General features: G+C 46.2%; 1 protein-coding gene across 2 annotated transcripts in view; it reads left to right on the forward strand.

The window, feature by feature from the left end:
* Nucleotides 1-14,555, forward strand: part of LOC146196216 (uncharacterized) — a 102,765-nt gene that overhangs the window by 38,547 nt on the left and 49,663 nt on the right. The gene's annotated exons all lie outside the window — the stretch shown is intronic.

The following is a 14,555-nucleotide window of genomic DNA, read 5'->3' on the forward strand; positions in this document are numbered from 1 at the left end:
GTGCGGGGTCGTTCTTCGGGAGGGCAGGCAGCGAACCGCGGGTCGTCTCGGTAGTGAAGAGGCAGGAGCGAAGAGAGCGAGGCGATGGTGCGTGCCTTCCTTTATCCCCTCGCGTGGGACCGGTTATCCCGGAAAAGAGTGCGAAGAGGGAAGGGTTAAGTGGCGACGCATCGGTAGCCGCGGGAACTTTGAAGGTGGCTGGCGTGGTCCCCATAAGCGCTGAAGAGCGAGTACCCACCAATGAGTTTCACACTACTCGTACGGGTGGTCTGGTAGGCAAGAGGATTATGGTCTGAAACAACGTTCACTTCAGTGCCACGACTGCAAAAGTCTCTCTCCTTATCCTCACTCACCGTGTTTGTGTTTCTGTCAACTTATGGCTGGCCAACGCAATCGGCAGTTCCCCACCCTCATCAGTGATCTGCGACAAGCAGGCTCCTGCCACTGTTTCGGAAGCATCCATGAAGAGCCAGTAAGGTCTGTTGAGGCATGGTGTGGAAAGCATAGCCGTGCATAACAGTTCCTTTGTGGTTTTAAAAGCCGTTTGCTCCTCCTTGCCCCAAGGTACGCTGTTTGGCATGCACTTAGCTGTAAGCTTGGTCAGCCGGAAAGTGACCTGTATGAAATGTAAGATGTATTGACGCTAGTAACAAGCCCAGAATGCTTCTGACCTGTTTCTTTGTCACTGGTCGCTCAATTTCTGTAATAGCTACTACCTTTCTGAGATCTGGTGCGTGCTTGGCAGAACCAATCACGTGCCCAAGATGAGAAATGCAGGGTTGAATTTTCTGACACTTGGATGGAGCCACCGTCATACCCACATTGTGTAGCCGTTCTAGATGGTTTGGAGATGCCGCAGATAAATATTGTCGTAAGTAAGCAGAGGAATTTTCTCGTCAATCCTTTAAAAACATGTTCACAATGCACTGAAGTGGCCGCTGCGTTTTTCAGGCCGAAGGGCACCACTTTTTACGTGAACTGGCCATACAGCATGACAAATGCAAATGCAGTGTATTTCTGACTTAGTTCTTCTAACAGTACCTGCCAGTACCCGCGCTTCAAGTTGAACAAGCTAATGTAGTTCGCTCGCCACAGAGTAAAAATGAGCTCCTGCGAGAGGGCTGTTGAGAAGGCATCGTCCTTAGTAACTTCATTGAGGCTGTGATAACCGATAATCTGTGGTTGGAAAATTGAAATTGAAAAAATTATTGTCGAAGATTTAAAATTTTTGTCTTTGAACTGCACCTGGCGACCATCTCAAACCTTGTTGCACTCCAACAGCTATATAGCTACAAAACAACAAAATATGGACCAAAATCTGACGAGTGCAAGTTGCCAAGTGACCAGAAGGGTCAAATTAAGAAAATTGCAAAAAACAGAACAGAATGTTTTCTAACCTTTTGTGCTCAGTTATAAAAGAATTGCACTTTAGAATGCCCCAACTGAGTAATTTCACCAGTTTTCTTTCATAACTGTTTCACAGCAGAGATAGCCTGTTCAAGCTGCCCGCTTTCTCTCAGAATTGGCAGTCCGCAATCGTTTTTTGCCCGTGCTCTCCAGCTGGTTAGACTGTTTGGTTCCTTTTGAAGTTCTTTGAGAATGCGTGATGCGGCTCCTGTGTCCCAAAATTAAGTCTCATCACTGCTTCAGCGACAGCCGCTTCACAAGGAATCAGCGAGGCATGCTTCATCTTAGGAGCATTGAGACCAATTCACTGATTGGAGTGCCTCATTAGTATTTTGTGTTTGGCCTCACTGGCATCTGCTAAGCAAGTCCTGGTTAGCAAGGCACTCGTACAAAGGCAGGCAGTACCTGGTGGATGCAGTCGGACACGCTGCTCTCCCTCTGCAGCGGCAGCATTATGTTTGCACCATGAGTTGGTGCCATGTAGGCACAGAGCATGGTTTAGGCGGTCGTCAGTTGATGTCACAAGGCAGTACTTGGCGGAGCGAAAATAGCGAAAACTTTTGCTGGCATGAGCGGCACAAAGCACTTTCTTCCCATTGTTTGAATACACGCTTGCTGAACAATCGTAAATACAACACCAGGAACGACACACGACTCAGCACTGCCAGCAACAAACATAAGAAAGAGGAACACTGCAGAACATTACCGTGGCCACCATACACTTTTTCTTCTTTGTGCCACTCATGTTTGACATAAGCTTGTAGGCATACTTTGTATACAACTTACTTTTGCCGTTCTCACATTCCCGAAACTTCTGATGGAACGCTTCTGCTGACAGCCTGTACTATTTTAGCAGACTCGATTTCACTTTGTCGTAATTCTCTGCTTCCTCTTTTGTCAAGCAAGCGATTACATCTGCCACCTCACCGGGTAACAAAGTGAGCAAGCGCTGTTGCCACATTTCCCGAGAAAACCCTTGCTTCTCGCACATTCGCTCGAAGTTAACCAGGAACAAACCAATGTCCTCTCCAAATTTAAACAGCCGCATCAGGTCACTCATTTTGAACGATTTTCATTCTCCTGCACCATGAGCCCGAAATGCGCTCGTATTGCCGAGCGCATTTCATCTCTACGTCTAGACGTTTCATTTCCAAAGCTTGTTGACGCTCTCACTTCTCTTCCCCTCATTCTGTACATTCCCATTCATCAATGATCTCGGCATTCCGAAAGGTCGTCATCTCCAGCTTCCAATACAAGGATAGCCTTTGGCACTTCTGGTTTTTCCAAGTTTGTCTGAGATATTCGGACCCAAGTCCTTTGCAAGCTCTAACAATTTTTTTTTTCCGCAATGACTTCAAATCCATGGCTGTTCCGAGTGCTTCCTTCTCTACTGCCCACTATCGCCTTGCTGCAAATTAACCCAGCAGTAATGGCAACACTATTACCTGCTCTGTTTTCTACACAAACAAAAGCCTGGCAAAACTCAGTAGAAGAAAGTCCCGCACTCATCAAATCTCACAGCCAAGAATCCAGCACAGTCGTTCTGCTGCAGGCAACCAGTCATCACACAGGGCTCGTTGCACTGCTCCCGGCTTGCCGTTGAGCTGCTCGTTGCACGGGTCACGCCTTGGACATCCTAGAGCTGCCTACCAGCTGTTAGATGAGGCTCGAAAGCCTCAAGGGCAGTGTTGACCTTGCGGCTCGGGGTTCAGCAGAAGGTATCAGCAGTCCCGGCAAAAGATGAGCCATCGACTAACAAGAACAATGTTTAATACTGCATCACGTAGGAACGACCGGAGGAGCAGACCGAAAAGAAAACTGATGCTCTCACAAAAGCAGGTGTCCCGGCGTCCTCTCTCGCAGCGGAAGCAGCCGCTGCTCTTTATACACTCGGTGGTTGAGGATTCATGTTACAGCAAGCTTTGCTGACTCTGTCACGGTGGCATGGAAAAACCTCCTGTTATCGGCCGGGGGCAACGCTCTCTCCTTATAGTGCTGGGCTTTGCCAGCGTTTGCACACACACACGCGCGACGACATATGTAGCTTGAACACATCGGAACATGCCGGCGGGAGGAAGCGTTAGGCATCCAGATGTGCGGCGCTGAAATGGCCAAAATGCCTGTTGCTTTGTTGATGCTCTTGTGTTCGCTACATTTTGCTGTGGTAGCGTCGGTGGTCGCACATGACCGTAGCGAATCATAATGGGAGGCATCAGGTTCGATCTCTGGTGACGCCGGGTACCCACAGTTTTCGATAGCCACAAGATTTCCCCTGGCCTGGTGCGTTGCTTTTCTGGGGTAAAAATGCTTGGGAAAGGGTCAGAACCAAAACAAAAGGGCTGGGCTTCTGTCGCACAAGATGGACTTTGGTTGTCCAGTGACAGAACGAATCTCTGACCCATCTGCGCAATATTTTTAGGGAGGTTCTTAGGATGTACCCAAGCCCAAGCATTTCAAGACCCCTTTCTCCCCCCCAAAAAAAGGAATTCACCGTAACAAGTTCTTCAGATGAAAATTATTTTCACTCAGCAGTCTACATCAACGGCTGATCTTGGGAGCAATGCCCTGATGATGTGGCACTTTTCCCTGTGCATTATATTTGAGTTATTATTATTCATGACCAGTCAAGCTTATAATAAGTTACCTGTGAGTTAACTAATGTACTACAAGCAGTATTTGCAGATTTCACATTTCTTTATTATTAGCATTTAAACATATCTGGTATGAGTGAGTATGAGTCATCAAAGGCTTTCGCCTTAAAACTGGTGCGATGACTGGCGTAGTGGCCGTAAGGTGGGTGGTGGCAGCCGTGGCGGCTACCTGCTCTTAGATTTGCAACTTAAAGTGTGTGAGTTGACTCCTGTTCAGAAATTTGGATATGTACTGTTGTAGATAATGTGTCTTGTGAAGGGGAGATTTACAATGAACTCGTTATCTGTTTGCCATGGTTTTGGAAACGGGGTGACATACTTCCAATCTAGGATGGGTTATCTCATCACCTTGTTTCTAACCCATGAGATTACATAGCTTCCAGAAGAGATGGTTAAGTGTTTCTCATCAAAGTCGTGCCTCATACATCCTTTGAAACTTTCTTTTCAATTACAACTATTTGTCAAGTTAGAAAGATGACAAAGGCCTCGGCAGGCTGTGCCACTGATTGTTCCTGAAATAGCTGCTTGGAAGTGCTGTGGGGTCACTTATTTTTATTCTTGTTTTGTTCTTTTCTGGCCCAATCACAATACCTCATGAGAGCGCCGTACAATTTCTCCTGCAATTGGGCCTGGTACTCCCGGAGCTCGAATTCTTTTTGTCTGGTGCTCAAATGTCTTCCTCAAATCCTTTGCTCGTGCGGAGACAGCTGTCCTCTTGTACTCTCGTGCAGGCTGCCGTTGCCCAGCATGCCGCATATGTTGAGCACCTGAAGTAAATTCGCTCTGTAAGAGGTGGCTGCTGACGGCACTCAGTGCACAAATTTACTAGAGTTATTACAGTGCAGTCCACTTATAACGGTATTGAGAAAACTGGAAAATCTGATCGTTATAGCTACTTACTATATCTGGATCAGGGAAAAGACAAACAAAAGAGCACACCCGCATATTTTTCATTGTGTGTTGGCTTGCCTGCTTACCAGCGATGAGTAAGTCTGGTTGAACGGCACAATCGTCGTAAAGAGCCCTGAACACTATTACGGGGATACCTTAATAGTAAGGGTGGGCGAATAGTGGTTTTTTGATTCAAAGCGAATTCGACGCGAATAGTGATTTTCTTCGAATAATTTCGAAGCGAATAGTTCGAATAGTACTTCTGGCACTAAAAAGAGGCTGAATCACAGTAGGCATTTCCAAAACCATTTATTTTCCCAATACACGATGCCATTACATACTGCACTGAGGCTTTATTTAAAACCACACTTCAAAATTTTAAGAAAGCACCTAAAGTGAGTGATGAACAATTTTTGCTGGCTTGGTAATAAAAAGTTATAACACATAAAGATACTGCTGGCTTTCTAATAAGAAATTCGAGATAAAATTTAAAAAAATGAGAGTATAACAGAACGGTGCCAGTAGTACAACCAATAACTGAAACTATAGTTGTAACTGCACTACACTGCAGCAAGAGCACTAAGAACAGTAAAGAAAACAAAGACATTCTGCACTTCCAGTGACAGCTGCCATTTACAGCCCAGCATACTCCAATCTAAATGTTATCGTGTAGAAACACAAGCTGTTCTACATGACGGGTGAGCAGATTCTCTCTCTGACAGCGCACAATGTTTCCTGCAGCTGAAAACAGCCTTTCGCTGGTAGTCTGTGTTGCTGGGATTGAAAGATATTTGCGTGCAAGTGGTGCTATGGATGGGTACAGATGGCTGCCGTTGGTTCTCCACCATGCCAAAGGGTCTTCAGACTGCGGAAGAAGGGGGCTGTTCAAGTACGTTTTGCCTGAGTGCCTGAGTTGCGGCGACGAAGTGCGGCACACCACCGAAGACGGCTCAATGCCCTGATCACGACGGCGTTCCATTCTGATCAACGCGCAAGGAGTAAAAATCTCAAGAAAAGACGCCTGTCACAGATGGATGCGATCATTTCGTTCTACTAAAGTTCGGCAGTCACATTTTAAGTCCGCAGCCTCCCCTATGCCGAGCGTTCACAGCAGTATAACGCTCCACGGGTGCGCAATAAGCTTGGCGTTATCACACGCTAAAGGCGCCCTTCCCATTGACATAAGTATACACTTCGGCGACATCGAGTCTCTGGGCTGCCGCTGAATTTTTCGCCACTCCGAGATCGGTCGCCCATGTTCGGTACGCATGATTCATCACCTGACTGAATGAAGCGATAGCGTGGTAGGGCTGCGTGTTTATCTTTGCATCTTTACTGTCGGATAATCTTTTCCGCAACTCTTGAAAAAGAAAAAAAGGAGGGGGGCCGACGAGATTTCGGGCGAACGACCTGTATACGCTTTCGCGTAAAAAGCCATCTATGCGGCATTACTCGAAACCGAAACCACACAAAGCAAGCGGGCGAGCGTCCCAGAAACACAATTCGCGCGAGACGAATACTTCGAAATTTCGAATACCGAGAATTCGGTTCGAAGCGAATATCGAATCCTGTGCTATTCGATCGAATATTCGAAATTATCGAATATTCGCACACCCCTACTTAATAGCCATAAAATAGCTTGAACATGCTTAAAAAGTCAGAAATTTGCACTCACTTGAGCGGCAGCTGAAGCTTGACAATCACTGAGAGCATTGCTGCTAGTAGCGTGTATGCTGGCGGCAGTCCTTTTCCCATGCATAAAACTTATCTGCGACTGGATGAGCTGCAGGACATCCCCAGGCTTTATGATCGTTAAAATCGTAGAGTGCGAATGCCCTATTATTTTGCGAGGCTTCCAGCCTTGAATTCTGTTGCAGTGTTTGGGGCTGCACTTTTGTCACTTCACCAGGGTTTGAAGCTGTACCATCGCTGTTAGAAGACTTGGTTCCTGCTGAGATGGAGACATTCAGTCTGCTCAAATGTTTTGTTGTCGTTAGTATTGTTGAGTGCCAGCTGATGCCCAGTGAGAGTCCAAGTTCAGGGAAGCAGGCTCCTCTTCAGGGGACAGTCGGGAAGTGTGTTCCTGTATGTGTTCGGGAACCAGTGCTCGTTTCTGTCCAGGTTTCTCTCAGCCTTCTGGTTCTTTTCCCTTCTGCTTGGAGAGTTGCTTGGCTCTTTGGTCGCGGGCATTCTTGTGATATGTGTCGCATTGCTGAACAGTTAAAGTGCTTGTGTTCTGTCTGCTTGCTGCTGTCCTATGAAGGCTTCTAGTTTAACTTTTTGCTGTGGCATTGCCAGATGACTTGGTGGCATCCTAATTCTTGCCACGACATTGAGATGAATGACTTGGTTGACATCCTAACAACCTGTATCATTCAGAGGTTTTCCTTCGGTTTCTAGTAGCACCTGCAGCAGCTGTCGACGACTGTAAAGGTTCATTGCTCGATTGATGGGTTTTAAAAGTGTGGAATGGAACCGCCCGCTTGCCTTCATGAATGCCACTCAGTATCAGGTATATGCTTTCTTCAAGGCTGAGGCTGCGTGGTTCCTTTTCCAGTATTGCATTTTGGCCTACATGTACTGGACAAGGGCTTCTTAAGGCCAAAGTGGGTGCTTTTTATAAAAATTTGGGAAATTTTGAAGGGTCGTTTTGTGTTGTTGGAAGTGTTCAGCAATGGCTTGCTTCCATGTTCCCCAATCGATAAAATAATGCTAGGAGGGCACGGACTTCACCGTAGGTACGAACGGTGTTTGCAAACACAAACTTGGTTGAAACTTGACGCCCTAAAGAAGGCTTGATAAATAAAATAAACAGCGCTACAGACTAGGACAGAGGTCAAGAACGAACAGGACGGGCTGTTTGTGTTCATTGGGGGCCTGCCACTCGTCACTCCAGATATGTAGAATCTGCTTTGGAGTTGGTAGTGATGGAGCGCAATCAGTACACTGGCAGGCGTAGAAACTTCTTTCCTACTTCAGCTGTGCATGTCCTGTTTACATTTCTTTTTTCGAATGCTACATTGATGTTCTTGTGCCTCGGGTAGGGTGTGCCACAGCAATGGCCGATATTGAAATCCTAGCCTTGAAGGTGTTAGATGTGAGACTGTCGGTTCAGCTCTCACTCTGGTTGATCTCCTCAGGTCCCGTTCCAGAGACAGTAAGCAGTAGGAGGTTTGGAAAAATGGGCAGAGGCTTACGGCAAAAAAACATTACATGAGATTTATCTACATATTTGCAGGAGTACAGGGAAGTTCAATGAGAGGTATATTGGGAGCGTAAAATAGAGCATATCAAAAGCCGTCCGTGGGCTGCTTAAATACAGTTCATCGTCCCCATATCTCTAGAGTTGGGGACTTCAACTGCTTCTTTATCATCCAGTAGCCTTCGAGCCACTTCTTAGGCTCCACCCACCATGTGATTCATCACACGAATCCTCGCACAGCGTTGGTTTCGAGTGCACACCTGTCCAGGAGTCGCATGTTCAACCCGGTGGATGATCTCTGAGAGGATGTTGTGGCTTCTTACAGTCACGGGCCGCAATTCAGACTTGGCGCCGGCTGGGCACATCGGATTCATAGTCTCAGGCCTCGACCGTGAAAACGCGAGTCTGGCAGAACACCACCTTTGCTTGCAACACAACACGAGTGGAATTCTTTGACCAGACGTCGAGTCTGTGTTCTCACCTCACAACCATACAGTGTGCCCACGCAACCTTTGCTGAGCCAGTCACGCCATACGTGTTCATCATCAGCCTCCGGTCTTGATCCAAGCTGTGAGAACCAAGGCACCGACCGGCAGTCACGTAGAAATGGTTGTCTGGCGCGCGGCGAAATACCGAAGTGTTGTCTTACACCGCCGTGTTTTACTGACAAAGGAACTAGCCATGCACAGAGTCGTCGTCCCCTCTAGAGTGGAACATCCAGCAGCTTGGAAGGGTGGAAGAGAGCTGAGCCTTCGATCTGAACAGTTTCTCCGTAGCCCGGAAGAGTCTCGTTTGGCCAGTGCCCACTACCGCTGGACGGGAAGAGACGGGCTGATATCGAGGCTGATGGCCGGTCTGCATTCTGGTCCGCCTTCGTGCTCCTTTCTGGAAGCATAAGCCAAACTTCCGAGCTCCTTACAGAGGAGGCATTAGTCGAACCAACCATTCACACGACACTGCCTACCCGAGCAGCGCAAGGAATTCGCTTGAGAATCGTCGGGATTTTTATGCAACATTAAAATGTTCTGAGTATCACTTAAAGAATTTTGCAGCAGTCAGCAAAGGTTACATCAGCGACAACAGACCTGCATGCTTGCTAAATCAGTCACCAAAGCAAATGTTGGCTCAGAGGGGCAGCCTTCAAAAAAAGAAAAAAAAACGTATAAGTAGATGACTCTACACAAATAGGTTAACATACTACCTGCAGTCCAGAAGTGCGGGTGCCGTTAAAGAGGCAAAGTGATTCTCTTCCTTACGGAAACATCCCCCTCAATCCGTTGGCATTGCCATTGCATTTTTTTTTTTTTTGTACCACACGGAGTTGTATTGCTGGAGAGCAAGACTCCATTGGAGCAATCTGCCGTTTTTGGGTGACATTTGATGCAGCCGTATGAGTGGACAGTGGTCCACTCAGAACGTAAATTTGGCCCCGTACAGGTAACAGGCAAGCTTTTGGGTCGCTCAGACCAAACAAGCGCATTCTTTCTCCGAGGCACTGTATGCTACCTGTCTTACGGTTAACATTTTGCTGGCATAGAGGATGGGCATTGTCGACTCCGATTTGACCTAATACGATCCCCATTTCCACTGTCACTTTTATCACGCTGAACAACAAATTCTTTGTTGTAGTCTGGTTCGCGCAGCACGGGCCGTGAAGCTAACACGCTTTTGAGGGTTTGAAAGGACTTCTCTTTAGCTGCATTGCAACTTAAGCTATTTGGCTCTCTTTTGCGAAGCGCGTCCGTTAAAGGACTTGCTAGCTGGGAAAAGTTTGGTATGTACGTTTGGTAGTAGTCAGCAAGCCCCAAAAATGAGCGTACATCTGTTTTAGTCCGGTGCTTTGGGAAATCAATGATTGGGGCAATTTTGAGGTCCGAAGGCCGTCGGGTCCCCCTACCGACATGTCCGAGGTATGGGACATGCGAGCAGCCGAAACTACATTTCTCTGCTTTAATGGTGAGCCCAGCTTCACGTAATTTAAACAACACTCTCCTGAGATGAGAAAGATGGCCTTTCTACGAGTTAGAAAGAATAGCCATATCATCACGATATGGGAGAGCGAAATCCTGCATGTCTTGAGGACAAGGTCCATTAGTCTTGAAAAGCTAAAGGGCAAATTCTTCAGCCCAAAGTTCGGCACTAGAGGCTGGTAGACTGCGACGGCGGAAATAAATGCCGCATACCTGCTTGCGCTCTCTGACAGCGGAAAGTGCCAGTACCCCCGCACTAGGTCAATAATGGAAATGTACCTGGCCGCACTGTCTCAATTCTTTCTTCGATGTAGGAATAGGATACAATTGGTTCTTTGTTATTGCGTTAAGTTTTCTGTAGTCTACGCAGGGTCGCGGATCTTTGCCTGGTGTTTCTACGAGTATCAAAGGTGAGGTATAATCGCTCTGTGCTCGCTCTATGACACAGAGTTCGAGCATGCGTTTTATTTCGGACTCTATTATCTCCTGCCTAAGTCCTTACTGGCGCTGCCGATGTTAACTCTATCTCATGCGTCATGAAGTTGGTCCTTCCAGGTCAGCCGCTAAAACTCTCCTGAAATTCGCTTAGCAGTTGCTTCAGTTCCTGTAACTGCTCTGGCTCTAGTACATTTTCGTTGTTGATTGAGCCATGATTTCTCATATATACTGCAAGCCGTGTTTTCGACATTTTCTTTCCACTCAGGAATTTCAGTTGGTAGAAGGGGACGAACTTTCCATAGCCGATCGGCTTCTTTACCTTCATCGGAAACAGCGAGGTCGTTGACGACCTTGAGGTTCGATCGGATGAGAAAAAACTTATCCCTTGATATTTTGTCCGCCACGGCGGCGACACGCGTTCCTCGACTCCAATACATTCTTGCTCGTGGATAACCCAAGGCACTTGTGAGCAATGTAGCTCCAAGGAATACCTTCATTTCCCCAGGAGATGAGTTTAGTGATCCTCTTGTGCGCTGGAGGTACGAAACTTCTGTCATTTCATGGAGAAGCTGAAACGCCTGCTCATCCATGTACCTTGTGTAATACTGATTCGCATGCCAGCCATCTCTTTCGTCGGCCGTAGACGACGGTACGTCAGGTAAGTCGGGAAGGACGGATGCGTAGATCTGCTTCCGAGGCCACCTTTCGCGTAAAGGCATGACTGTTGCAAACGTAGCAATCCTGCTCCTCTTCATCTGCAATATAACAAATGACACAAAGGGACAGAAGTGGGGTGCAGTTAAATTTTAAAACGAACGACGTCCATGAAATTTTACCTAGAATTCGGTTGCACTGCTCATTCGCCTCTGCACCATCCGGGGGATCTTCAGGGTCTGACAAGTCCAAGTCGGAATTGACCCCATTTCTCGCAATCCTCTGAAGAATTTCAAAGGCAGAAGCATCAGCGGCATCTAAACAGATTTTTTATTATTTATTTACAATATGTAGACCCCTAATTTCAATAGAGAAAGCCACCAAACCAAAATAATTGGTTCTGTCAAATGCAGTCACAAAGAGTCAACATTGTCCTGACGTGCAACCTGTTGCACATCAAGTTTACATGTAAAATAAGAAAACAGAAAAATGAAGTCAAAATTAGCGAAGGTTAACGAAACCTTAATGTTTCATGAGTTCACAAAACGATATTCAGGAATGACGGCATCGGTAGAAAACCTCCGGACTGAAAGTCGCCAATTTTGTTTGTTACCATGAGCGCCACCTCGTGCCCGCAGTTGCATGAAACATCAACAGATGGCGCCACCCATCTTTGCTGTAGCTTGGAGAGACTGTTTCAGTTTCGCTTTCAGCCAATTTTGTTTATGGAGCACTGAAATCTGAATGTGCAACACATTGCACGCAGGGTCTTTAGAGGATATATTATATCAGAAAGAGTTGATGACAACTGATTAATAAATGTGAAATGAATCACCAAGAGTTTAAAAACGTAACGGTGGATTTATTTCAACGTTTTAACCGGGGTGCGGTCTTTTTCAAGAATGAAGTACAGGCGGTTACACACATCTTCGTAAAACCGTTCACAGAGAGGGTGAAAAGGGGGAATTAAACAGGTGAGGCAGACATGTTACCTGCAACGGCGACAACAAATAGTAACGCGCACCAGGAGAGAGGGGAGAGAGGAAATGCTCGGCGTAGCGCGTGAAAAAAAGACAGAAAGGAGGAAAGGAAAAGATAAAAAGGAAAAGGTGGGGGTGGGGGTGGTTCAGGATTCTACAAAAAAGGAAGAATGAATGCACCATTTGTGAGCGACCGCGGCGCCGCCGGCCCAGTCACTGGTGTGGTCCGTCACGGCATGAAGACAAAAGCACAAAGGGTAAAGCATCCAAAGAAGCTCCAGACGCCGCCACATGTGACGTACGATACAGGGGTGTTACACAGATTGAAACCACATGGTAAGGCTCATTATACAAGAAAATGTCAGAGCAAAAAACATGGATAAGTGAGCATATGCCACTGTTACAGCAACTGAACTATTACTAACAGAGGGCACGCTAGAAAAGCTTGGAAGAGGAGAAATGCAAAGTTGTAAATTGTCACATAAAATATAATAAAGAATTGAATAAAAATGGAAAAGATACATTTAAATCACAATGTCAATTCCCGAGGAGCTCGCTAGAGAACGAGTTTATGGTATCCGATATCCGATAGACATCGATACACACGCGAAAGAGGTGACTCAGAGCGCAGGCTTTTCGAAGGCATCACTAATCATGCTCGCACTCTCGAGGAAAGCAAATGCATACTTGCACGACACAGACAGTTGGCGTAGCGACATAACACGTAAACGCAAGACATCTGTGTACTGAAATTGACATCGAGCAATTCAAGCAGTACCATCAATCATGAAAGAATAGTTTTGCTAGTTCTGTGAAATGCGCTGTTAATTTAAACGCACTATCGTGCACAAGGCAAATCTAATCAAAAACCACATTTTTTAAAAATAATTGGTATGACCTTTCTCTCCGCAAATTGCTTCATATTATCTTTGGAAACGAAAAAAAAAGGTTTTACAGTTGAGGGCTATCAAACAGCGGCAACAAGCGCGACGACCGAAGGCTCGCACGATGAGCGCGGCGCCTTTCCATTCACGCTAAATAATGGCGAAACCGTTGAAATCCTTACCTGTAGCAATATGTACACACACTGCAGTGCCAAAGTGCTTCCGTCTCTCGGAAGCATCGGCGACAAACGTCTCTTTTCTCCACAGATTTCGTAAACACGTTCGTCAGCTGATCACGAGTTTTTAAGGATCTTCAGCGACGCAGGCGCTTGAACTGGTATGATAGTCCCTGGTACACTTGGATCATGTCAGAATGAAGCGTGAACCGTGACAAACGCGACCACTTTTCACAAAACACTACCAATTTCGTCAAACAAGGAACAGCAATACATTTTCAAGGGACGAGTTACGCGGGACCCCACATATTTCCGCCATCTTGCCCAGTGTGGCCAGACTTCACAGTGCCCCCTGTCGTTATTTAGAGTTGCGAATAGTAGTTGACAACAACAATAACATAGAGGAAAGCCATGGCTCTGAAAATTATTTCAAACAGCCATCTTATTGTGGTAGATTCATGAACAGCACCGTACGTACATAAAGGCGAGTCACCAAGCAAGATATAAACATGACATTTATTTCATGGCATCTTGTCTTTTACCCTCAAGATCCAGATTTGTTTAAAATAATTATTTGTCCGATATTGTAGGAATGTTAGACCTGCCTGACAGGGCTCAAGTATGAAGGCAGGACAGCTTTCCTATTGATTTGTTGATACCGCCTGCAACGGTTTTGAATTTATGGATCAAGTACGATTCACTACTTTTGCGGTCATAGTGTGTTTTGAACCCTGATTGGATGGAGTACAGTAGCTGTGAAGTTATCGAACTGATGTCCAAATATATTGATATGTTTTGATATGTTTGAAAGAGGGAGAATCTGCAGTGCTCGTGCATGTGATCTGTGGTTGTTAATTTGAATTCTGAATGGTGTCGCTGTTTGTCCTGCGTACTGAGCCCTGCAAGTGCCACATTCCAGGAGGTAGATAACATTAGTGCTGTCGCACGAGATATTGCCTCTTATCTGATAAGTGAAGGCTGATGCTATGCTTTTAGCAGGGGTAGCTGTAGCCATCATGGGATAGAGTTTGCATCTTGGTTTGTTGCATGGCACGGATCTGCTGAACATGCGGCTAACAACGGTAGATGATGTAATCATGTCACGAATGTTCCGTGCACGTCTGTACACAACGCGCAGCGGAGTGGGGAGCACTTCCATCATCCTTTCGCTTTGCAGGGGAATGTTGTGTTTTTTGAGAACCACTTTAACGTTGGGAATAGATGCTGAATGAGTAAGAATCAAGTTAGCGGGAGTGTCTGTTGGTGCCTACTTTTGGTGGTCTGTGAGTTGGAATCGGTTAT

Source organism: Amblyomma maculatum, chromosome 3 (genome assembly GCF_055883805.1).
Source record: "Amblyomma maculatum isolate TAMU_Amacu chromosome 3, ASM5588380v1, whole genome shotgun sequence".
Taxonomy (NCBI): Eukaryota; Metazoa; Arthropoda; class Arachnida; order Ixodida; family Ixodidae; genus Amblyomma; species Amblyomma maculatum.